Consider the following 27,852-nt stretch of genomic DNA (forward strand, 5'->3'; position numbering starts at 1 on the left):
GGTATTCCATCATGAGGACAGATAAGTAACATCAGAAATGTCCCCAGTCTGTTGGGCTCGTTATGCCTGCCGGACGACAGATTTTTTTTTTTTTTGGTATCATGATATAGAAAGGAAGATTAGAGAGCACTCTTTTCAAAAGTACCTGCTCGAATTTTCTAACATAATTGTGAGTTTCCTCTCTATAGAGACTGATTGTGCAGGGTAGAGGAGATATAACTGTGCAGATTTAAGCGGACAAAATAATAAGCTACATTAAAATGAAATAAAAATATATTTTGCGTTTTGTAATTAAGTATATGGTTAATTAGAAAATCAGGCTTTAATTCTGTGTTGTTTGGCAACAGAGCATCGCCGGCTCACTTACGAATAATCACACGAACTCACATCAGAATAGCATCATTCCGTTCTTTAGTCACTGCAGTAGGGTTGCGAGAGTTCCTAATAGTAAGAAATAACAATGCGTATTAAAATGTTATTTAATTTGCAAGAAAGCAGTTCATAAGTAATTCCTTATCGGTTTCTCTATTAGTAAGAGTAATAATGGGGTTCATATTGATAGTACTTATGGAGTAAAAATGTTAACTTGTAGGTGGGACATTATTTTTTTCTGAGGAAATAATTCATTTGGGACTCATACGTATTATAATTTTTGTTCTACTCTGCCCAAGGAATAAGCTGTTAAATTTTGACGTTATATTACTTCCATCATGTATGTGTTTGTAGGCTTTCATGGTGAATGTGATCAAAACTATTACAATTTTGGTATTCCACCGAGTTCTGAAACTGGACATTTTCAAAGTTAAGGAATTACAGTTTCCATTACCAGGGCAGATAAGTAAGGTGTAACGAGCCCAATAGAGTAAGTGATCACACTGACCTTCCCTGATGATAGAAGCTAGGCCTATAGGTAGTTTCGCAACTTTGGAAATGTCAAGTTTCTAAGCAAAGTGGTATATCATAAAGCATAATTATAATAATTAACTGTTCTACAAAATACAGATTAGGCCTATGTGTATACAAACTCCATTCTTCTATGTTCTAATTCAATGAAATTGCATTAGTTTGAGTGTAAAGAGTTACCCACCCTGCCATAGATAATGCACTTAAAGAAACTACCCACTAAAGTCTAATTTCAGTTAATAGAAAAAGCTAATTAAAATAATAATTATTAATTTTTTTTAACAATTACTATATTAGTTGTTGCGATTATTAATGTAAATCACATAAAGACTGTACAGAAGAACACGTGTGCTTCGCACTACAGAATACTCGGAGTACTGCTGCCTCACAAGAGGCGCGGAAACACGCGCGCCCAGCACAGACATAATATTTTTGTTGTTTTTTTTTAACCAATGGCGTGTACTTGGCTTACGCCATTCACCATATGAAGCCAGTTATATAGACAAATTTACCGACACAGTCGTTGCCCAGGGTGCGCCATAGGAGGCTGGTCTACACTACACCCGCGATGAGATGATTATGGAGATTTGTTGGGATGCCACATAGGAACCGGAACTTTCCGGAAAAAAACTCCTGTGTTACCTGGACCACAGGCTTGCTCAACACAAGTTATAAATCGGGGATACACCGGGGATGGAAATCGGGTCCACATAGTCCAGCGGTCTAGCCGCGAGACCACCGTAGTGGCGACATAATAATGTAACAACTGCACAAGTGTCCACATCTTCGTACTTCTCTTTCTAAGGAGCCAAAAGGTCGCGTTCAGATAATGCGTGCTAAAGCATTATCTACGATTTGAAATTAAAACATATTGCGCTTTAATATATTTTATTTTTAATGGTATTAAAATTCATAAGCTTAATATTAATTTTAGTGCCTTAAACTTTCAAACAAAAGGACAAGGAAAACTTAAATTTACAAGGATGAACAATTTATCAGTTGAACTAAACAAAACTATACATCTAAAGTAAATAAATTAATTCAATTAACAAACATATTTTATGTTATATGTCAATATATTAAATCTTTCTTTCAATCTTATGGCCATAATCCACAACATCGAAAAAAAGATTTAATATATTGACATACAACATTAGTACTGGGCTTAGATGACCATTCCAAAAATGAATTGTAAACATATTTTAGTTGAGCTACACAAAATTATACAGTTTCTATCAAGTAAATTAATTTCATTTACAAGGATGAACAATTCCTCAGTTGTATTAACCAACTTAATGCGCTAAATGGATATATTAAAAGACACTTTGAGCAAAATATGTCAAAGGAAATAAGGTTAAAGCTCCACAATATTGTCTCAAAACCCTATTTACTTTATGGTAGGGAGACATGGGTGTTAAGAGCAAATGACAGAAGATGCATTGAAATGGCAGAAATTAGATTTCTGAGATCGCTACTAGGAGTGAACCTGAAAGATCAAATAAAAATTGAAATTGTTAAAAAAGAACTTATGACAACAAGTAGTATGATAGAAGTAGTTGTTAAATATCGGGGTAAGATGACATCATGATCTAGTGATCAGAGATTCTGGCTACAGTTCATGAGGTCCCAGGTTCGATTCCCAGTTAGAACGCAGGGATTTTTCTTTAAATGGGATTATTCCTCTATTTGTCTATGATCTGTAACTTAGGTTAAGTTTAGATTTAAGAACTCTCTGGCGCCATATAATCACGATCATCCTATCAGTTATCATCGGGGTAATATAACTCCGTCTTACAGGCGCCCCAACCTCAGAAGTGGGTTGCACATAAGCCATTGCCAGGAGAGAAGACCAGAAATGTCGAAAAGACAAACTGGTGGCATTAGAGACAAAAAAATGTATAGGCTTATAAATCAGGATAAATGGCACAACCACATAAGAGGAATGTCATCTGATAGGCTTCCGCTGCAAGCTTACTTTTATAAAGACGGGATATAGGACGGCCGAGGAAAAGATGGAAAGAAAAATTTATATAATTCACTTTAGATTCGAAATAGGATTTACCCAATCCTTGATATAGAAGAAGAAGAAAAAGAAGTAGAACTTTCTAGGGTGCGCGAACCTTCCTTGACAAATAAGTGTGGAACTGTAATATACAGACGCTAATTGAAGCGTCGGCTGGAACAACGTTATAAGTTACATTTGGTAAAATTTACAGGAGCTGCAAAAATGTGTACACGTACAACGTTGTTGTGGGTAGCAAACTTTTGAGTGGACAAATTTCACGTACTGCATTGATGAACAGTTGCAGGCCAAGGAGTATAGCAAGGTAACATGACATACAACATTATTACTCGGAAACATGCCGAATGAAAATTTTGTAACTTACAACATTGTTCCACCCGACGCTTCAATTAATGAAGTTGTACTGAACATTAGCAAGGGAATTGTATACATAAAACAAAATTTTCCTTTTTTGGGAAGTCATAATCGGTAATAAAACAGTTACCAAGTTTACCATTAGAACCGATGTTCATAAATTCAAACTCAACGGAGAGAGATGAATTTTCTAAGCAAACACAAATCATCTATCAAAACTCGTCTGCTTAGTCTTGTGACAAGTAGGCTAAAAGTCTTTGACTGAGAGGGCGTCATGTTAAATTTGCGGCTACCTCTAAATTTGGGGGCAGCATAATGGGCTTATATTAGTAGACTTAGTGCACGTAGACGTCTCTATTCCTCACACCATAACACAGCATGTCATACTGCACTTCATTGTTTGGGATCGATTTCGGTGGTCTACTGGTTACAACTTTTGCCATTGGATCTAAGATTCGAAGGTTCCAAGCCAACCAGGGTGGATGGGTTTTAAGGGCGATAAAGATCTTTAAAATATTGCTTCTATATTATAAAATGTAAGAATGTGTGCGCTTGATAATAGTACCTGAATGACATGACTACGTTTCTGTATGCGACATCACAGAAACGCAACCATGTCATTCAGGTACTATTATTTGGTGGTAGATGAAAGAAACTCACTGTCCGATACTGCCCAACTCTCCCCTATATGCACGTATGATATGCCGTCTGATTGATGAAGTCAAATATGAAAAATCTGATGTGGTACTAACTGATTCTTTGTGGATTATTTAATTCAAAGATATTTTATCATGATCATTATCTGAATTTTATTCAGACATAGAAAATGTTACAGTATCTGTCCTTTTCAACACTAGCAATAGGCATGTTATAAGTTACTGTGGAAAAATGGCGGAATGAATATTGGAAGGACATTGACGTGAAAAGCCGATGCTTTAGCTGTTTGATTAATTCTTCACTATGCCCATCTATATGCAAACAAAGCGTTAACATAAGGCTCAGTGAACGATTAATAAACTAATTTATTAGTTCACCGATACATTTCCTTGACGCATCACACATTCACTCATCACTGGTTCAAGTGGTACACTCAATCCATTACTTTCCCAATCGATGACTCACAAACAGTCTTTGGTCACACATTCATCCATATAGTCGCTGGTTCACTCCTACAGTCATTCACTCATCCATTCTCTCGCAATTGGAATGAAAAATATTACTTCCTACAGATTTCCAAAAACACTAATTTTAAATACATGTATAGAATATTATGTTAATAACAATAAGCTAATGGGTTAAGTATTAACATTACCTTAGAATTGTTATGTACCGAAGAATGTATGATATTTCTATGCAAGAATTCTGCATTACCATATGCTAAAAGATGGGTGGAGCGGAGAAAAATTCTCTCCGGTACCGGTATTGGAACCCGGGTTTTCAGCTCTACGTGCTGGCGCTTTATCCACTACACGGAAATATCATATGTACTTCGGTACATCACAATAATATGATATGCGTAAATAGTCACTTAGTGATTTAAGACTGCGCTCATTCCGTCGGATTCCGGCCACCTAGTCACTCATAATGAGTGCTCCTTTGCACAAAGTGTGTTGGACATTGTACCACTGTTACACGTCTATGACACGGTGCATGAGGGTTAAGACGTGGAACCTAAACTTAGAGGGTTCAATGCGGCATCGGAACTGGAAACAGGAGGGGGGGGGACTTAGTGGAGAAAGCGTCAGCATGTAGAGCTGAAAACTCTGGTTCGAGTCTCGGTGCCGGAGAGAATTTTTCTCCGCTCCACCCATCCTTCATTAACTTAGAAAATGAGAAAACCAACTTATTTATTGATATATTTATTACTAAGAATTTTATGGCTGTAATTCCTAGCTCAGTTATCTCAATTATTTTGTGCGTATAAACGTAAGATTTGTTTCACTTTTCTTCAATTATCTTCCTTTGTAATAATCGCGGAAATTTAATAACAGCATGTATTACAGACTTTTGTGGTACGAAAGAAACATAAATCTAATATATCTAAGTTATAGCATCCAATTACATTCATGAAACCTTTGACGTCCTCAAACGAGTCTGCTTGTATGATACTCCCGTTCCGCTGCTTGCTTTCTTACTTAATTAAGAAAGTAGATCCCTTCAGATCTTCAGCTGCTCCAGAATAATTGAATTTATAATGAAGGTGTTTGGAAACAGAATGGTACGAAGTTCCCAACCTTAAGACAGAAACACATTTTATAGGACAGAAAATTAGAAAATGAAGAACTTAATAGCATAGACTAGAGTCTTCAAAGTGGTTCGACTATCTTAGATATAAAATGAAGTAATATAGATTGTGCAAGAGCATGTTGGTAGACACTGGCAAGTGCTAACTTAGTCATTAAAACCATATTTATTTCTCAACTTACAACATTAACATAAACGATTTACGTAACACTTAAAATTTTTCATAAATGTAAAAAAAAAAAAAAATACAATGAATAACAAATTTCCATCTCTCTTCTGTACTCGAAGGAAAACATGTAATTTTATATAATTAGCGTGTGCCGAACTCTGATCTGAAATCGAAATTCTCTATTATATAAGCCTACTGCTTTTTTTTTTTTAGGAAATTCTTTTTTTATATTTGCCACAAAATGTATAAAAAGACGTAATTTTAATATTCTCGTAACTGTCATGTCACATAGAATTTCATAAAATTGAAACTGTTAAAAATACGTGTATAGTAGTGTTCAGATATTGCAAATACTCTCACCTATAGTAAAAACGTTTTTGTTTATTATGCAAAAATATAGAAAAATAGTAACGCGGTAACGAGTTGTCGACCTCATGTTGTCTGACAAAAATCTTTGCCTTAACCTCCAAGTGTGTGTATTGGATTTTGAAACATTCCATATAGGCTAACTTGTGCTAACTTCTTCCGAACATTTGAATCTTATCGTTGACGTTATCCTCGTTTAGTCAAGACCATCATTGACTAACGAATTGTATTTCAAAATTCATAGGAAATCTTCGCCGGATATTTATTGGTCATCACATATTTAACACCTGCTGTATCAGCCTCCACAACATCACAGGCTATTTTCTTTCACCTTGTTTTTGTAAGTCAAAGCACGACATACTAAACCGTGTTTAAATATTACATCAACGCAGAGATGACGTGTAAGGTTTACTGATGGAAGCACACTTTTAATAAATCAAGAACATAAAATTTACACCAAGTCGCAGCTTCCGCATATCAGGGCTGACACGTCATTGTCATGTCATGAAGAAAAAGGTGTATGATGAAACAGACATTTACAGATACTATGAAAGTAAACTACACACCAAGTCAGAAACTTATTATAAATGACTAATCCTGCCTACATTGATGTACTAAAGCGAAATTTGGGAAACAAATCTCTACAAATCCAGAATTAGACGAAATTTCTATACCGAATACGAGTTAAACTTAAAATTTAAATTTTTCACAATACGACAATTTCCCCTTATAGTGTGTGAATAAACTCTTTCATGTCCAAAGAATATAGGACTTAAAAGTTTAAAATATATATTCTGAGGTAGCATCCACTTACAAAAAGACGACAAACAAGAGTACAGCAGTTCTTCTTTCACGTAGCACAAACTTTCTCATTATTTCTTTCATATGAATTTAAGTATCTCTATCATGCTGCAAATGCTATTCCTATTTACGAGTATAATTTATTTCTTGAATGTTATTTACAAACATAGGTTTATACAGGGACATCATTTTATTTTTACTAACATTTTTAATATTAACCTGGCTATACCTTTCTATTAACGATTGAAACAGGAAACACCGTTTGCTGCCCTTTCCACGACGGAGTTCGATGATACTGGCGTAAAATACAAATCACTTTACTAAGTATAGGAGGGAAGAAAAATGGTTCATCCATTTATGTAAACTAGGAAATATCGCAATTTTGAGTTTGATAATTTTCATTAGGTTTTTGTTTAATCAAAATACAGTACTGTATTAACACTTAGTGTTTTACACACGAATTGAGCTATCCATTCGGAAGTATTAATTATGCAGTGTATATTGTACTGTTACAGCACATTAGCGTACTATATAGAGAATGAAGTTAAATTGAAAAATAATTATAATATGGATATTTAAACACATTTTAGAAAATGGTGGCCGTTCATTTTGATACAGGCTTCAGTTCTTTTGTGCATATTATCGCACTATAGACTACTGTACCTAATTCCAATTACCAGTTTCGTCCTTCGTACGAGTAACTCATGTTGAAATAATTCTGTACCTACTCTATAAAAGAGTATCTTACGTACTGTAAATTCAATCTTCACTTCTGCCCGATCCGAAAAGATAAAATCACTCAGATATTGTATCTACTGTCCGTTCAAGTGGTTTTGTCGCAGGGTTGTAGAAAGGGGGGGGGAGAATCACGCGACAGTTAATTACTTAAGGAGGCCCTTTTATTTAAGTTATTTTCAACACTTGAATAATATTACGTAGACGTCCAATTCCTAACAGAAATTATTGTTTTCAGAAAAGAGCTAAGATAGCCCAGCTACTAGACTTTACAAAGGGGCGAACAGAAGTAGATGGGGGAAACCGGGATGCGACATAGGGAAACGGACGACAGTACCCGTACGAAAATATGATTCAATATTGAAAGCTCTTTCGTCACTGGAAAACGCGAACATATTTCTGAAACGTACTATACTCAGTAACTTAGTACTGCTTACGCGCCCTCGGCTCTGTGTCGTGAACGGTTGGAAGTTTACTAGTAGAAGGGGTGGGAGTGAAGTACATTCCAAAACTTAGGTACAATAAAAATTGAAGTAAAAATAAAATGATGTCCCTGTATAAATAAAATTACTCTATGTTAGCTCAAATAAGAATATGAAATTTCATTTCCTGGATTATACGTAAAAATACGTACTATTTGAGGAATTGGCTTCTAAAGAGCACGTTTTCTTACACAAAAACACAAACACAAAAACACACACATACACACACCAAATGCTGTGCGGTGCGTAGGACACTAATAAATATCCAAATCAACTTCATAGCTTTATAATTGCTGAAATTAGACCCACTGCATTTTGACGCAAAAATCATACACATTTTTGTACTTCCTTATTTACCGACGCTGTATTAACTACTAATTATCTACCGTCGATGAAATTGGTGATAGCTAGATGTTATTTGGCAAGATGAGGTCGAGAATTCTCCTTACGTTTGAAGAAAACCTCTGAAAAATCCCAACCATGTAATCAGCCCAAGCGGGACTCGAACCCACGCCAAAGCGCAACTCCGGATCAGTATCCAAACACGATATCTTAGCTACACCGTTGGCCAAAAATCATACCTATAACATGGAGACTTACGTAAGAAAATTAATTGAAGCAATATATCACTATCACTATTATTCAAAATATTGCATTCTTCTACTCCCCAGTACCTTGCTTCCGGCTTCAAAAGATTGTTAATCCCAAAGGTAATGAATTAAACCTACTACTAATGCCGCAACATAGAACTACTGCATATTCTTAATCATTTAGCGTTGCACTCCCACGGCTTTGGAATTCTCTCGCGCACGAGATCAGAGACTGTATCAGAATAAGCTTAGAATGTTGTTATTAGATAGGACATCGTTTCCCAACATATGGTTCACGAACCCCCAGGGGGTTCGCCAAACCATTTCCGTAATGGCGCGTTTCGAGGTTAGGCCTATTATTGTTTCCTTCATTTCTGCGGCATTGTCATAATAATAATAATAATAATAATAATAATAATAATAATAATAATAATAACAATAACAATAATAACAACAATAACAATAATAACAACAATAATAACAACAATAATATTAACAATAATTATAACAATAATAATAACAATAATAATAATTATAATAATAACAATAATAATAATTATAATAATAACAATAATAATAATTATAATAATAATTATAATAATAATTATAATAATAATAATAATAATTACAATAATAATAATTACAATAATAATAATAATAATAATGATTATTATTATTATTATTATTATTATTATTATTATTATTTTAAGATTAAATTAACCCTATAATACCCCTTGCTACACATGTGTAACATCGGAAATTCATCACATTATTTCCACAATAAATTTACCGCGAATACCTGATTTACAGTTACGTAACAACGTTAGGAATGCATTTTATTTCGCTACAATGGAAATTTAGTCTGCCAGCTTCTTTGTATTCTAACAATACTAACAACAGTACCGCGACCAGACTAAGAAACGATTACTTGACGGTCAGGCATTTGTTTTTAGATGTTAATGTGGAATTTCAACAAATCTATATTTAATTTTATATTTTCAACAATAGCCTACTTCTTCTTTCCTTGTGGCAAATGCAGCAAGTTGTCAGTTGTGTATCAGAATCATTTCCGTTCAAATTAAAGTGGATAATTGGTCGAAAATTGGAAGTTTGAAAGGGAAAGATGGTTTAACAAAATCGCAAGTTAGTGTTGTGTCAATAGGTCATTCAGCTTCTAGTGATGTGTGTCAATCCGACAAAAGTGAACCGTGTATAAATAAAGGAAAGTACAATGATAATTACATTAGATTTGGATTTTCATATACAGGTGACAAGGACTGTTCAAGACCACAGTGTGTTGTTTGTGGCGACATTCTTGCTAACAGTAGCCTGAAAGCTTCTCTACTTAAACGCTATTTAGAATCTAAACACCCCACTCACGTAAACAAATCTGCTGATTTTTTTACACGAAAAGCTAGCCAGTGAAAAAAGATTTAACTACTTTTGTATCCGCTGCAAACAGTGACAATGAGAATGCTCTTGAAGCGTCTTATCGCGTTAGCTACATAACTGCTAAAACTGCAAAATCACATTCAATAGCTGAAGATTTAGTGCGGCCATGTATAAATGATGTAGTACAGACTATGCTTGGAGAATCTTTCACAAAAAAGTCAATATGGTACCATTGTCGGACAATACGATCAACCGCCGGATTAAAGACATGGCAAATTATGTCGAAAATGAAATTTTGGAAAGAGTTTGTGCCAGTCCTTCTTTTGCGATTCAACTTGACGACGCGACTGATGTTGCCAATTTATCCATTTTGTTACTTTTCGTCCGTTATATTAATGGGGAGTCTATAGAAGAGGAGTTACTATTCTGCAAACCCTTAAAAGAGAGAACTACAGGAGGAGATATATTTAAGTTTAATAGACTGGACTCGCTGTGTAGGCATTTGTTCAGAGTTAGTGCGAAATCTATGACAGGGTGTTATGATGGTTTGTTGCCAAAGTGAAATCGTTACCGCCGAACGCTTCTTGGACACATTGTTGCATTCATAGACAGGCTCTTGTTTCTGAACGCATGCCCAATGGATTGAAATGTGTGCTGGACGATGCAGTGAAACTAATTAATTTTATTAAGGCTCGCCCTACAAATTCCCCCATCTTTACAGTGCTTTCTAAGGAAATGGGGAGCATTTATAAGTGTTTATTGTCTCACACTGAAGTTAGGTGGCTATGTCGGGGTAGAACTATTTCTAGACTGTACCTATGGGCTTAAAGACGATGTTTACGTTTTTCTCACCAGCCTTGCCTTTCACCAAGCAAAGTGCATGGAAGATGAAATCTGGCTGAAGACTTTAGCTTATTTGGCAAACATTTTCTAAGAAATTAACAGTTTAAACTTATCTCTCCAGGGGACAAATATAAACGTTTATATTGTGCAAGACCGTATCGAATCATTTATTAAAAATAACTTAATTTTTAGGAAACTTGTTTCAATAGCAATCAAACCGAGTGCATTGAAACCCTTCACGTCTTCCTGGTGGAAAATCATCTTTCTTTGGACGAAAATGTCAAGAACATAGTTAAAGAACATTTGAAGGGATTTTGAAAAACCTTCAGAGAATATTTCCCTGCTATGTCCAATAATAACAATCGGATTCGCAATCCCTTCGAAGAGTCAACAATTTTAGAATCCACATTATGCGTAAACGAAAAAGAGCAGCTTCTTGAAATTTCCACTGATTTTCAGCTACAGAAAACTTATAAATCTTTATCATTAATTGGTTTTTGGTTGAATTTAAAGGAGTTTGCATTGTTAGAGAATAAAGCCATAACGGCTTGTGCGAAAAGTGAGTTTCTTCATATGACTATTTAAAAATTAAATACAGAAACAGATTTTGTGCTGAAAGTGATTTCAGACTTTGTTTAACTTCTGTCTGTGGTTCCTGACTTCAAAGCTCTGTGCCATGGAAAATAGGCGCAACCATTTGACTGAATTCCAAGGAAGAGGTGAGTAATTACAGTGAAAATTTGTATTTATTGTTGCAAGTAGATCTACACGTTGTGTAACTTTTAAGCCGTAACTGGAGTAATTATATTTTTTAACCGTTAAGAGTTAATTTAAGGTTAGTAAACATTTTGCTTGGAATTAAATTTTATACATGTGTACTGTATTTAAAAGTAAGTTGTTCACCCAACTCAGATAGTTGTGGAAGGGGTTCGCGAGTCGAAAAAGGTTGAGAACCGGTGAGATAGGAGATAGATTATTTATTTGTTATACTTATGCCTGTGTGTAAGCTAGTGTTCCACATTAATTTAGTATTTTCCTTCGGCCCTTAAGGCCTTAGCTTAAGGTAAATAAATAAAAATAAATAAATTTTTATTCTTATTTGTAATATTGTTTCGTTAACTCTCTGTACGGAGTTTTTCTGTATTCTACGTTACAAGTAGTATACTATGTTTTCAAATTGTAAACTATGTTACATTATTATTAACGGCTGTCTCATATATTATTAGCTAATCTCATTTTATGTAATAATTTATTATATTGTACGAAGTAACTCAGGTTGATTTATGGTGAAGTGGAAGAAAAGGCTTCATGGCCTTAACTTCACCCTAATAAATAATTATAATTATAATTATAATTTTTATATATAGGCAAGTAGGGTTATTAAAAAATAAGTTCCTATTTTGAAACAGCTGTATGTTCTGTACATATTAGCAGTTTGGTTTCACATAGGTATAATTACAGTTTAGAAGGTTTGGGTTTTTTTATCGATGTATGTTTCGTTGCTATGGTAACTGTGTCACGCTTTATAAACAATAATTTGTTGTTCAGAATGCAGACGGCAGTTGTAGGAGACTAATTTTAATAATTTTTACAATGGTTTTACCTTTACGAGTTAAAATTGGCCTAAATATAGAGAAACTAGACAGGAATTCATTCCTGGTCAATGCAATGTCAAGGATAACCCATCTGTGGATCCCACAAATGAGCCCTTCAGTAAAATAATGGTTCATGTCCACAATATCACATTTCGAGAAAACTGCATTTGTTTACATAAATTGTTTTATATCATAATTATAAACTATTATATGTACTATAAGTACTTTATGAGTTGCAAACGAGAGTGAGTAATATAAGAAAAATGTAATTGTAAATAAAAATGCTTTTGATTGGTCGTAGTGGTAGAAAATTACTGTTCTTCTAATTGCTAAATGGCAAAACTTCAGGAGAACATTGGTCCATGTCCATTTTATTCATGTCCAACTCCACACCTGTGGAGTAACGGTTAGCGCGTCTCATCGCGATAAAAGGTGGCTCGGGTTTGAATCTTGGTCGGGGCAAGTTACCTGGTTGAGGTTTTTTCCCCAAGGTTTTCCCTGAACCCAATATGAGCAAATGCTGGATAACTTTCGGTGCTGGACCCCGGAGTCATTTCACCGGAATTATCACCATCTCATTCAGACGCTAAATAACCTAAGATGTTGATAAAGTGTCGTATAATAACCTACTAAATTAAAAAAAAATGAATTGATCCACTGTTCACAGCATACAACTTTCATGATATAGCATAGCACCACACTAACTAAATCACATTTCCTTTACACTGAACACTTCAGGCATTGGTTTCATCATCCTCCTACTGCTCTTGAGAAATAAAAATCTCGTTTCCATTATCTCCATTCTGGGATGTTAGATTATGGAAAAAGCTGTGTGCACTGATGGTATATAAGGAAGAAGTTGCTTGAGAGCCTTCAATTTAGCATCAGTGAGTTCTCTTCCTTCTGGATATAAAATACTGTAACTGGACCAAAACCACTTGTGGATGAAGGACGCCTTTCCTTCGTCTTGAAAAGTCCACAATCTTCCAACTTTCTAAGTCATTTAATGAGTACTCGAATTTCATCATCATTGGGTCTCTATATTCTGTACGTAGACACTGGATGTGTATCTATTTAACCTGTTGTCCATCACCAGTCTCATGTCTGTTAACAGCAATGTCTTTCATCCTATCAGCAAGTGACAGAAAATAGTTTTTCTGCATTTTCATAATGTTGAATGGTTTCTTTTTCTTTGCTTTTGATGCCAATGCCTTCCAATGGTGAGGAAAAGTCATGCTTATGGCGAGCTCTTTCAATCACACCAAAATCGGCATCATTTGACAGAAAACTGTGACCTGTTCTCATAAATCTTTATTCAAAACTTCTAACTCCTATGCTGATAAGAAAACATTCTACCACTGGCATCTTGAAGTTTGCGATTTTGGCCTCCGCAATTGTCAGAATATGTTCCAATAACTTTCACACCATTCTTTAACCTTTCCTGACAATACTTCATTACACATGAACCAATTTCATCTGGTCCGCTTGAAGCCATTGCTTCATGCCATGTAAACATTTTACACAAATATATGTTATATTATAGCATTATATACTTACTCTTATCACTTCCAGAATAACTTAAATCTGTAATATATACTTCAGAACCCGCCATTTCAATCAGCTGTTGGACATGGCCCACTATATTACTAAACAAAATGTTTCTACTTCTTAGAAGTACACAGGTATGGCAGCAGATAGCAGGGAAATTCACATTTTTGGACATAATCCTTTTTTTACTGATACATATGCTCTTGAGCTTTCAGAAGATGTACATATCTTGAAATGCACCAAAAGTGGACATGGTCCACTTTTTTACTGAAGGGCCCAAATATTCTCCTGCTTCCTCTGCACACAATTAAAAGCTTGTCAAAGAATTGAATAGAGAAGGGAATGGTTTTTGTTACCTGCAAGAATTATTTCCCACTTTAACATATACATAGTTAAAGGGGGGAGGATTATCGTTGGCATAGAGATAAGGAAGCTTTTATAAGACAAAAGTACATTAACAAATATGAAAATGGCGGTCTGGAGTGCTTTATAAAGCAGTATTGGAAAGGTTTCTTGGGAATAGAAAAATGAACAATATGAAACTTTAGTGGACACATTACTACAATGTTACAAAGAAATGGGCTATAGGATATCACTAAATGTGCATTTTATCCACTCTCAATTACATTTTTTCCCTGAAAATGTGGTTGGTATTACTGATGAACAGGGAGAGCGTTTTCATTAGGATATAGTCAAAATGGAAAAACGTTATAAAAGTCGTTGGAATGTTGCAATATTGGAGGTTATTGCTGTTTCTGAAAAAGTACAGAAATTCTGACTACAAGATAAAGCCATCAAGTAACAAATATTTTTGGACCTATGCAGGTATGAGTTATATTATTTCTGTTGAAAATATTTTGAGCAGTTTATATAAATTCATTTCATTGCTATTTTGACTAACTTGTACCTTTCACTGTCCTTAAAAATTCCAGAATGTCAATTTATATTTAAACTGACAATTAAAAATTGCATAATTTTATCTTCATTTCATTTTTCTTGGATATCTTATGAACTAAACGCGATACGAAAGATTCAAGAGGCATTTTCGGAATCTGCATATGGATTTACATATTAATAAGCTATTTTCACTAAGGAGGTATGATACAAAAAATTAGGTCTTTAGTGTTAGGCCTATAAGAAAACAATATAGGACTGTCCGACAGAGTGAGCTGCGCTTGAAAACAGTCAATCTATCAATCTTATTTATTTGTCTGAATTACAATTACGTAATTATAGACAATAGTTAATAGAAACACAATCAGATTAAAATGTTAAAATTATAAATTTATATGGCTGTCAAAAAAAATCATTAATGTGATATAAAGGATAGCTATAAGCCATCTTTTTCAAACAACTTTGAATCTAAATATGCCAACTGAGTGAACATTCTTAGGCAATCTGTTAAAAATATTTACAGATTTTTATTTTATTTTAATAGATTATTTTACGATGCTTTATCAACATCTTAGGTTATTTAGAGTCTGAATGAGATGAAGGTGATAATGCCGGTGAAATGAGTCCGGGGTCCAACACCCAAAGTTACCCAGCATTTACTCATATTGTTAACTTGCCCCAGCCGGGAATCGAATCCGGACCACCTGGTTTCTCGGCCATATGAGCTAACCGTTACTCCACAGTGTCGACTATATCTAAAGAAATAGCACCGAACCATTTCTTGGTCTTTGTCAACCTGACCGTAGGTGTTGGAATGCAATTATTATTCCTGGTAAAATACTTGTGAAGCTGGGATTGAGAAGCAAGACTATTTAAATTAATCTTAGTATTGACTAAACAATCATAAATATATTGATTAATTACAGTAAGTATATTAGCATTATGAAATGAAGGTCTACAATGAGTATTAAAGTACGAATTAGTAATAATTCGTAATGCTTTTTTCTCCGAAACTGGAACACTATTAACATTACCACCGTTACCCCACAAATTAATACCATAATGAAATAACTACGGAAAAATGCATAACAGGCTTGTTTCAAATATCTAGTAGATACAAGTGCTATCAATTTACACAAGAGATAAAGTACACGAGATAACCTTTTACACATAGACGCAATGTGACCTGCCCAAGTAAGCTTTAAGTCTAATGTAGGCTAATATTAAGAAGTTTCATCAGAAACATGATTTAATGAAAATAATATTCGCTGACTTCTAGTTCTATTAATTTTCAACCTGTTACTTCAAACCAACCAGCAGCATCACATAAATGGGAATTCATTAATAAAGACACGTGATGTATGTCATACATAGTAGATAAATAGGAAGTGTCATCAGCAAAAATGGCCGTGTCACAATTTATATTAAAAGATAGATCATTTATCATAATTAATAAGGGCCTCCATAAAAGTAAAGTTTGGAACAAATGGTTTCATGAGATGTACAGTCAAAAGCCTTGGATAGGTCACAAAGTGTAGACATGATCTATCATGCTTCTCAAAACCAGTAACAACAGACTCCACTAAGTAATTAAGTGCACCAAGGGTGGATAATCCTGATCGAAAACCATATCGTGAATTGAAGAACAGACAATTAGATTCAAAATACCGAGTCAACTGTCTTTATGATAATTTCTGTTATCTTATAAAAACTGGAACTCTTGATATAGGGGAGAGTCGGGTAGTATCGGACATCGGGTAGTATCGGACAGTGCGTTTCTTTCATCTACCAACATATGGTAGCACATGAATGACATGGTTACGTTTTTCTATGCGACATCACAGAAACGTAATCATGTCAATCAGATACTATCATCGTGTGGTAGATGAAAGAAACTCACTGTCCGATATTACCCGATGTCCGATACTACCCGACTCTCCCCTAAGTCTATAATTTTCCATTTTATAAGGGATCACCTTTTATGTAAACATTTTATATAAACAGGAATAGTTTTAGTTACCTTTAAAGATTCAGGGAAAACACCACATGATAAACACCCATTAATACATAAAGTTAATGGTTCGATGATGGAATAAATAATAAACTTAATAAAATCACTATTAATGTCATACAAATCTTTACACTTAGAATTTCTGAGATCAAAAACTATTTTTATAACTTCTTCGTAAGTAACAAATTTCCATTTAAAATCTGTTTCATTTATGAATCCAGTAGTGGAAAGATGATGCATAGAAGTGGCATTACAACGATTAACTGTTTCTGAAATATATTTAACAGAATTTATAAAATAGTTATTGAAGTCATCGATATTAAATCTATAGTCACGTATGTGATTGAAATTTTTACATTCAGTATTTGTGACATGCCAAGCCGCTTTGCATTTATTCAAAGATGAATTGATATGAGATTCGTTAAATTTGCGTTTCTCCTGTGATATGGCCAATGCATATTTCTTTTTGGCCGCAGTGTATAAAACTTTGACATCAGAAACATTAGCTTTATAGTAAGTTGCCCAATTAATATAGCTGCAGATTTTCTATTAACAATAATTTAAAATACTTAAATCCTTAGTACACTAACCCAAATTTTGTTTATGGATTTTGCTTGAATTAGTACTACTATCAATAACATGTATAACGTGGAAAAATAGTTGAATTCATATAAAAAATACAGCAAAAATGCCTCAATGTTACGCTCAGTATGAAAATTAATAATACTTTTCGAATCAAAAGAATGTTTGCTTGCTTGCTTGCTTGTTCGTTCGTTATTTATTTATTTAATATTTATTTATTTAATATTTATTTATTTACTTAACCCGGTAGAGATAAGGCCATAAGTACTAACAGATTAATTGATTAATAAGCCTAGACAGTTTATTGTAGAAGTTAAGAACAAAGAAAGATTTTTTTTTTTTTTTTTTTTTTTACTTGAGTAAAAATTAGACCTCCTCTACGTAGTAAGAACATACTTAATGAGTTTGTTTTTGAACACTGTTAAATTCCGACAGCCTCTGATGTCACTGGGTAGGGTAGGCCTATTCCACAAACGCAATAGCGAGATTGTGTATGATGATGAATACCATGATGTCTTATGTGTTGGTATGGCTAGTATGTGGCTATTTTGCGTGCGTGTTAAGAGATTCTGATACGACAGGTAACTGAAACGAGAGGCAAGGTAGGTAGGTGTAGGGTGTAAAGAACTTGGAAAAGGGGAACAAGGGAATGTAAATTTTTACGTTCGTTGTGGAGGATTAAAGACACCCCTGCCATCTATGACTACCCTATTGAACTATTTTATACTGTAACTTTCTATTTCGGCTATTCAATTATTTGTTGTAGCAACGTCGGCCTTTACCATTGTTGTAACTTTTGATTTCATTACAGCAGTCTTTCAGTGAATACGACGACTCGTCTTCTCTTTTTGCATTCCCCACACAATTTTGGTGCCGAAACCCGGGAGGAAAGATATTCGTAATTACTATTTGCATCTGACACTAGAAGCAATATCGTGTACACTTCACACTTGAAGACTCCGAGAGAAGACGCACAGCACGCTGAATCTACTGAGAAGTCACCCTTGCTGTAACAAGACTAGGAGGCGGATGTGGCCACTCACTGACGTTATTACTGCAAGATAAGTTTTGTTGTGATATTATATGCACATGTTAACTAGTCAGAGATCAAATTAGTGAATCGACAGAACAGTTTCAGTTGTGAATATAACTTTAGTAGAAAGATTGCTGTGAAATTTATTACTGCTTACTGTGAAGTGATTGTAGTGTCTTTATCGATAGCATATAACACTACCACCAGAGGCACAGTCGATTAAGGAGCTTAGTTGGTCACACAGGCTTATATATACATTTATATTAGTCTTCGGAAAAGTAATGCCTGATTCTGACAAATAAGCGACACTACACCACTTGAAACGGAAACGCACGAGAGAAAGGAAGAATGCTACGCGTTTCATTACGGAAATAGATGCATTTACTGATGACACCAGCCTAGATGATCTTGAATATTTCCGTGACCGGCTTCAGGAAACCCTGAGTAAATTGGGCACACTTGACGACGCCATCCACGATCTCCTTTTAGACAGCGAGTACGATGATGACTTGGAGAAGTGTGAGGAGTACCTGGATTCCGCTAAACGCGCGATACAGAAAGCGTCGCGAAGGATTGGGGATAGATTATCAACCTCGATGACGAACACAAGTATCTCCGATAAGCAGGCAGTGGCACTGCACCAACACAAGCTTCGATCACACACTCGGTCCGACTACCACCAATCAAGCTCCAACCATTCTCCGGAGACGTTGAGACCTGGGCACGATTTTGGGAGCAGTTCGAATCATCTATAGATAAGAACCCCTCCCTCTCTACAATAAACAAACATACATTTCTCCGTGGCTATTTGGAGGATGAACCGAAACAATTTGTTGACGAAATTCCTGTGATTTCAGAAACGTACGAGGAGACGAAGAAAATACTACGGACGCGCTTTGGCGACAAGAACAGGATAATTCAAGCACACTTAGATTATCTGGAGGATGTAAAACCCATACGAATTGCCACTCCTGATGCACTGAACACTACATACATAGAATGTCACCGGCGAATGCAAGCCCTTCGAGCACTCGGAGAAGATGTCAATGGATATGGAAGGATTGTCGCGCCTAAAATACTGCGAGCGTTCCCGGACGACATCTGTCGTCGGTGGATAATTCACGTGAAGAGAGAAAACTTATCAGAGGGAGATATTCTCAAGCTAATGGAGTTTTTGGGCGAGGAAGTGGACGCCGCCCTGACTACTCAGAAAATCCGTGGTGACGCCTTCTCTTCTACCTATATCCCTACAACAGCAACACTGCGAGTAGACACCAAGACAGGATCCAGATCGCGTAAGAGCAGGTCGACACCTGACCCCTTTTGTGTGTTCTGCGAGTCCCGTGGTCACTGGGCTCAAGATTGTAAGGTAGTCCCAGATGCCAGCGAGCGAGTGAAGAGACTGAAGAATGATAACCGCTGTTTTCTTTGCCTGAATCGAGGTCACTCTTCCAGAAACTGCAGCAGAAAAGGCAAAGCATTGTGCACTCACTGCAAGATGTCCCACCACAGGTCTATCTGCAGCAACCCCAGATCTACCGAGCCAACAACGGACCCGACAAAATTTACGTCCGTAAATACGATAAATGCTGAAGCAACAGGTTCACATACCTGCAGACAGCACGCGCATGAGTCACGGGACCCACTGGTCTAACTAAACTACGCGCTGTGTGTTGGACGGCGGGAGTCAGTCTAGCTTTGTCACCAAATCTATAGTGGATGAGCTGAAGCTAGAGATTGTCGACTGTCGAGACTTAGCCATTGGACCCTTTGAGTCGTTTCCTACTACACCGCGTCCACGCAGACTTGTGAGATTTTCGATGAAGAGCATCTGGACGAACTCTACTCCGTCACTGGATTTGAAAGCACCCATGCCTTCTGTCCGCAGCCAGCAGTACCTAACGATATAAAAATGCTAGCACATACTAGGAAACTGCAGCTAGCTGAGCCCAAGGATCACACCGAGGATATGACCCTCGCAATCGAGATCCTTATTGGAGGTGATCACTACTGGAAGGTGGTGAAGGACAGCTCACCTATCCGTATTTCACCAACAATGGTACTTATCCCCTCCAAGTTAGGTTGGATACTAAGTGGAAATCGATCAGGCATCACCATCGGCTCGACAATTGTGAATTACATCCACTCAGAACAAGGGTCGGACACGTCATCTGACACCTTCTACATAGATCACCGGGACATCACAGAAACGCTCCTGGAAGGACCCGCCAGCAAGAGGCAACTCCTGCGTGTAACGTCGCTGCAAGAAACGATGGTGAAAGACAGAGACAAGAAATCTCAGCTTCATCAGGAGCTGGCGCAGCTCAAGTCAGTTGCACCTAAGTACGTATCTCTTCAGGAGGAATACTACCAACTGAAGGAGCAGTGTTTGGAGCAAGAGCAGACACTTGAGGAGATAGGCAACAAGTTCAGCATATCCAACCTGCAGGTTGCAGAGTTCAAGGAGGAGGCCACGCGAAACATTGCCAAGGGTAATGTACAGTGGATTTCAGACAAGGAGATAACTCACTGCAAGGTTTGTAGCAAGGAGTTCAACATTACAAGAAGGCGGAGCAATAAGCACCGTCATACTTCGCACCTCCGGTCGAGAGAGGATGGCCAGACCTGTACAGCTGGTCGTCCCCCTAGAGATCGACCAGGGTGGGGAGGATGTGGAGGATTAAAGACACCCCTGCCATCTATGACTACCCTATTGAACTATGTTATACTGTAACTTTCTATTTCGGCTATTCAATTGTTTGTTGTAGCAACGTCGGCCTTTTATATTGTTGTAGTTATTGATTTCATTAAAGCAGTCTTTGAGTGAATACGACGACTCGTCTTCTCTTTTTGCATTCCCCACATTCGTTAAGCCGTAGCCAGCTTAGAGTTTGAAAGGATGAGGTAATGTGGTCAGCGCGACGGACACCGCAGACGAAGCGAACACAAGAATTATGAACACGTTGTAATCTTTGCGACTGGTTGACACTGAGGTCAATCAGTAGAAAATCGGAATAATCAAAGTGGGCCATTACTAGAGTTTCCACTAGTATTTTTGTTAGTGATAGCGGTAGCAATTTTCGAATGCTGTTTAAGGAATGTAGTATGGAAAGCACTTTTTGATAATATGAGTTCCTAGGTTATTCCATTCTAAATGTGTATCGAAGTAAACTCCAAGGTTTTTAACACGGGAAGCAAAAAGGATTATTGTGTCGTTCAATTTGACTGGAAGAGCAGGAGTAATGTTGCATAATAGACGTTCATATCTCACTAGGATTGCTTCTGATTTTCTTGCATTGAGAGTCAAACTGAATTTTTTGGCCCATGCAAATATATGGAGATTCAAGGTCCTCATTAAGATATTTTATTGCGTCATTGAGTGAGTCAGAGGTTATATCGGTATAGATTTGTAAATCGTCTTCGTATATGTGATGCTTACAGCGCTGCAGAGCCGAAGGGATGTCATTTACATAACGAAAGTAGTGGTGATAGGACAGATCCCTGTGGGATTCCAGAATCAATGATACACCAAGAGGAAGTTCGACTTCCAATGGAAACACACTGCTGACGTTCGCTGAGATCAGTGGAGAACCAAGAAACTGTGCTTTCTGATAGTTGAAGTGATCGTAATTTTCTCGTCAGTTAGTCGATATTTACAGTGTCAAACGCTTTACTGAAATCTACGCTGTACTGTGTCGAATCCGAAAACCTGACTGATATATGTCCAGGAGTTCATATCTGTTTAGGTAGTCAGTGACTTGTCTGTGTACTATTGTCTCTAACGCCTTCGACAAGGTAGGTTCGATAGTCGTTGGTCGGCGTTTTAACTTAGGGTATAGGACGCACAAAGGCATTATTACAAGCTTTAGGAAAAATGGATGTCGTGAGCGAAGCGTAGAAATTGTGTATCAATGTTGGTAAGATTACGTCAATAAGTTTGTTTATCATTGCAATGCTAATATCGTCAGAACCTGTCGCTTTGGATTTATTGCGTTTAAGAGCTTTCTTGACGTCAATAGGTGTAACGTATGAACAGCAAACTCTGTTTCTGAATGGGTCAACTACCTGAAGTTATGCCATTGTCTGTCACTGTGTAGTATGGGCAGTAATGTTACAACTGCTATTCACCCCTTGAGGTTACTGAAGAATAGAAATAGCATGCATTGCTGCAATATTTCGTCTCCAGATCCTTCTGTATGTGTGTTGGGTTTGGGATTATACCTAAAACTTAGTAACATTCATCCTACCGCGTTGCAAAGTGTCACTCTTCCCTTGTCTCTTTCTACTTAGTCGTACTCTGTCGTTGACCAAGTAAGCTACTGAGCTATCTGCTTCAAAAACATTGACCGCTGATATTATTGCATAATTATTTTAGTTTATATATTAGTGTTATTTTAAATAGCTGCTACAATCTAGTAAAATTGGTGTATTTGTTGAGGTTTAATGTAATATTGAGAGTGTATGTATTATAGCGTTAAGGAAAACCATTGGAAGTGATTCGTTGTGGTTTAGTGAAATAGTGTAGGCCTAAGTGTACATATATACACACACACACATATATATATATATATATATATATATATATATATTACTATAGCCTTAACACACAGACCTAATGATCTAGTGCAGTGTTTCGAAACAGTCAATAGGTAGTTAACAACTTGTAAATATGGAGATATCGCCTGAATGTTACAATAAACTAAGTGTAAAAATAAGAGTACTGAATTCCAAAGAGAGAGGAATAGTGCTGAATGTATATAAGTACTTCAGGAACAGTGGCGCTTGTTCTGTGACTCAGGCTGCCAAGCAGACTGCAGATGCTACCGGATTTTGATACAAACTAGTACTTGCGATAAAAAAAAAGAATTTCTTACAGCTGGAAAACTATCATCTCCAGTGAAGAAGACAAGACCTGGAAATCATAAAACTAAGCTGCAGTTATATTATTCACTGACTCAGTCTGGTATTAGAAGGCAAGTTCATTGTTTCTATAGACAGAATAAGTTACCCACTTTAAAAAAAGTTAAAAATCTGTTCTCGACGGTGATCCTGATCTTCCAACCGAGACGGCTTTTAATTGACATGGGTCTTGAATTTGTGAAGAGAAAGAAAGACTCATTATTAATAGACAGAGACGATAGTATTGCATGGCGTCACAGCTATCTGCGATCTATCAAACGTCATAGAGCTGCGAACAGGAGTATTGTGTATACTGATGAAACTTACATAAACGCAGACTCCACTATTTCTAAGTCTAGGATTGACAAGACAGTAACCTCAGCATTAGATTCAAGAAGGAGATTGTTTACAACAGGGAACAAACTGCCATCAGGGAAAGGTGGACGCATTATATTAGTTCACGCCGGTACCGACAATGGCTTCATTCCAAGAGTCCAATTGGTGTTCCAGGGAAAAAGGGATGGAGATTACCATGACGAGATGAACGGTCCCATGTATGAGAAATATTTCAAAGAGAAGCTTCTCCCGAACATTCCACCAAACAGTGTCACTGTAGTGGACAACGCGAGCATCCATTCCAGGAAAACTGAAAGACTTCCGACTAAAAGCAACACTAAAGTAGCATTTCAGTCTTGGCTGACAAGCAAGGGAGTACAATGGGATACTTCCATGCTTAAGGCTGAATTGTTGGAATTAGTGGAATCTGTCCGTCCTCTGTATGAGCCCAAGTTCATAATAGATGAAATGGCGAAGGAATATGGACATGAAGTGCTGCGTTTACCCCCGTATCATTGCGAACTTAACCCAATAGAAGAGATCTGGAGCAAGATTAAAAGAAAAGTTGAGCTAGAAAATAACACATTTAATTTAAGTAGGGTGCAGGAGCTTGTGGAAGCCAGTGTAAACGATGTGACGCCCGAGCAGTGGATGAACTGTGTTTCTCATATTCAAAGTATCAAGCAACACACATGGGACACATACTGTTTGCTGGACGTTATTCATGACAGCGTGATCATAAAGTTTAGAAGATTCTTCTGACGACGATAGCGACAACGATGACGTCGATTCTGACTCTGACTTGGGTATTGCAGCATTACCAGACTAAGAATGCAGCTGGCAGGTGAGTCAAGTATCTTGACAATACTATGTTCTGGATGATTTGTAAATACTATACTGTACGTGATTAGACTTACAGTCGAAAAAAGAGTCTAATGTGTTCCACGTAAGTAGTAGCGCAGTCGCAGGCCGAGGTAACAACCCCTCCGTCCCTAAATTCTGATCATCATGGCCGTTGTCGCGGCAACGTCTGTAAAAGCGAAAGTGAGGGAAAGTTTGGGAACATAGTCATCCCCATAAAGCCCACAGTAACCTCAAGGGATGAATTGCAGTGTAGTTGGCGGAGCAGTGAAGTGTTCATTGAGGCCTTGTAATGAGATGCTGATTTGTTGTGTCTGTCCTTTTGTATTTTCAAGTCAGATTGAATTAATATTTTTGCACTTGTCCCTAGTGTTTACATTTGAATGAATTAGTCCGTGCATATATATCAGTTTGGTATTTCCTATTTCTTAATTTTTCATATGTTTTAGTCGTTTGTAATTTCGTATTATGTCATCAGTTTTAACACGTCTATGTTTTCGGTAAACGGCATCCCTGTCGGTCATCAGGTCTTTTATCTTAGTTGTCATCCATGGTGCTGGACACCTTTCAACACATTTAGTATTCCGTGGAGCGAGTTTGTCGTACAGTGACACAATAAGTCCGTTAAGATTGTTCACTTTGTCGTTCACAGAGCGTGCAGTCCAGATCGTGTGCCAGGGCAGCTGCGCAGCATCCTCATAGAAACTACTGGGTGTTCATTTCAAAGTGTGTCATGACGTCACTGTTGATGAGTCAGCGATTTGAAACGAGTTTCAGCTTTTGTGTCAGAGAAGTTGCCTATTAATCAAGGCGTTCAATCTGAACTTGAGAACGTGTACGGTATAACTTGAACGTCGTAGCAACAGATGGCGGTCTATACGGTCTGTGTGCTACCATAACCTCTTTCGAACTGTGTTTTGCAGGGCCAAGTCGTACGCAGGGTATTTGTTGTCATCGGTTGCGTACGGCAGCATTCCACAATACAAATCAAATGCTCCGCGTCCATGTTGACCGTCGAAGTTAATGTCAACAAATGTACGTAGGTAATCGTCTTAACCCTCTCCCCATATCCCGACAGTAAGAAAAAACTCACCTCAGTACATGTTTCGAAACAGTTCACATTCCTGCCACTACCGGCGTTACCGTACGTATCGGTAAGTACTCTTCAGAATGAACGCCGTACTTGGTAGGCAACTTCTCTGGCAGATAAGTAATACACCTCTGCGGAAATGTAGGAAGATTGAATTCTCTAGGCTCATCGACTAGCCACGTGACGGCATACACCGAGCCATGACATACTTTGAACTGAACATCCAGTAGTCTCGTCAATGCGTTTCAAGTCACGGAATGTTATTGTATTTGGCTTCATTTTAGGACATTGTAGTGAATATGTTAGCTAATGATGTCATAAACCTATATGTCTGGTGCAGATAATTGTCCGTATGACAGTACCCTGTCCGTGTTGTTAGTAATAATCAGGTCCAGTAACGTCTCGGATGTTGCAGTGTGATGCGTGGGCAAAAGTAGTAAAATAGTCATATTATATGAGTCGAACATTGTCAGAATTTCTCGAGTGGCGGATGACTCACTAGCTAGCAAGTTGCTATTGAAATCTCCGAAGATTAGAACGTGTCCATAATGTGATGATAAGTCAAATAATGCAGTTTCAAATTCCGTCGACATACTGAGTCTAGGGCGCTTGTATACTACACTGATTACACATTTCTGATAGGAAGCGCAAATTTCCACCTCCCCTTTTTCCAACTCTATCATTCGGACAAAAACTTAACCAGGTAAATCCACTATAGAGGAGGAGAGGGAAGGTTTTAACCACGTTTCAGAAATAAGGATGCGTGGCTATTCAAAAGAGCGAAGATGTAAAGTATTTCATGATCGTGTGCTATTAAGCTTTGGGCGTTTAAATGAACTACGTGCAGTGCGAAAGGATTACTATTAATCAAGTCTGCTTTCAGAATGTCAGTTGTCTGTGCCGGCGTCAAGGTGAGGGTGTAAGGTTGTTAAACTTTTCCTTGTCCGCAGAGACTCTCAGGTGAGATAACTGTTTGCTGAAATGTTGGCAACCTACTCTATTTGAACTACTATACACTAACTCGCACAAGTCAGGAAACTAAAATAATTTAAAATACGATAACTACAACAAAAAATACAACAGTAAGATTAAAATTAACTAATATAGGCTACTACAGGTATTGGCTTAATTTTACTGTATCAATTTCATAATGAATTGATTACATCTAATAATTTTAGCTTAATATACACAATAATATGGAATATAAATAATCCACAAAAATAGTTTGTTGTCACTACTAAATTTACATACGATATCGCACGTATATTTAGTGTTGGATATAGAATCATCAAATATAGTTTTAGTCGACAAACCATTATGATCGGAAAAAGGAATATTAAAATTAGTTGAACTTATTGAAGGTCTAGATATATTAGTAACTATGTTTGCAAGACAAGATTTCCCCCTAGTAGAGTAACAATTTGCAGCTCTTAAAATGTTAAAAAATTGTAATTCAAAATCCCTATTAATATTACCATCTAAGTTATATTAAAATCACCACATAACAAAAAAAGGCAATTAAAAGAACTCAAAAATATAAACAACTTCTCCAATAATTGTAAAGACAAAAGTTTGTCATCCTTGGTGAAGCGATAATAGATAATAAAATCTTTTCAAATCTAGATAACAAAACTGCACCAACTTCAAAATGTTGTTCGTAACAAAACTTATCAATATCAACTGTTCAATAGTCAATGTTTACATCGAGAAAAATGGCAACACCACCACAAAGTTCAATACGACCTTCGTTATCGCACATATCATCCAATGCTTCATAAATGGCGTTATCATTATAGTCATTTTTGTTATTCTCACTTTCACAACATTGTATAGTAGACTCATCAATAACTTAACGCCACTAAATAATTTTGCACAACTGGGATGATAACTATTGGTGCATTGCATACAGTTTAAACCATTAGCTAATTTTGACTTACATCGCCTACAACCGTGGCCTCCGTGATAATAAAGCCTGACACAATCTAAATTCGAATGAGTGTGACGTCACTCCAGAAGTGTTATCTCTAGAAGCAGAGGTGTGGCATTCAAAACAAATTGCAAGTGTGTATTGCGTGAGATTGAATCATTAGCATGTATGTTG

Source organism: Periplaneta americana, chromosome 8, assembly GCF_040183065.1.
Source record: "Periplaneta americana isolate PAMFEO1 chromosome 8, P.americana_PAMFEO1_priV1, whole genome shotgun sequence".
Lineage (NCBI taxonomy): Eukaryota > Metazoa > Arthropoda > Insecta > Blattodea > Blattidae > Periplaneta > Periplaneta americana.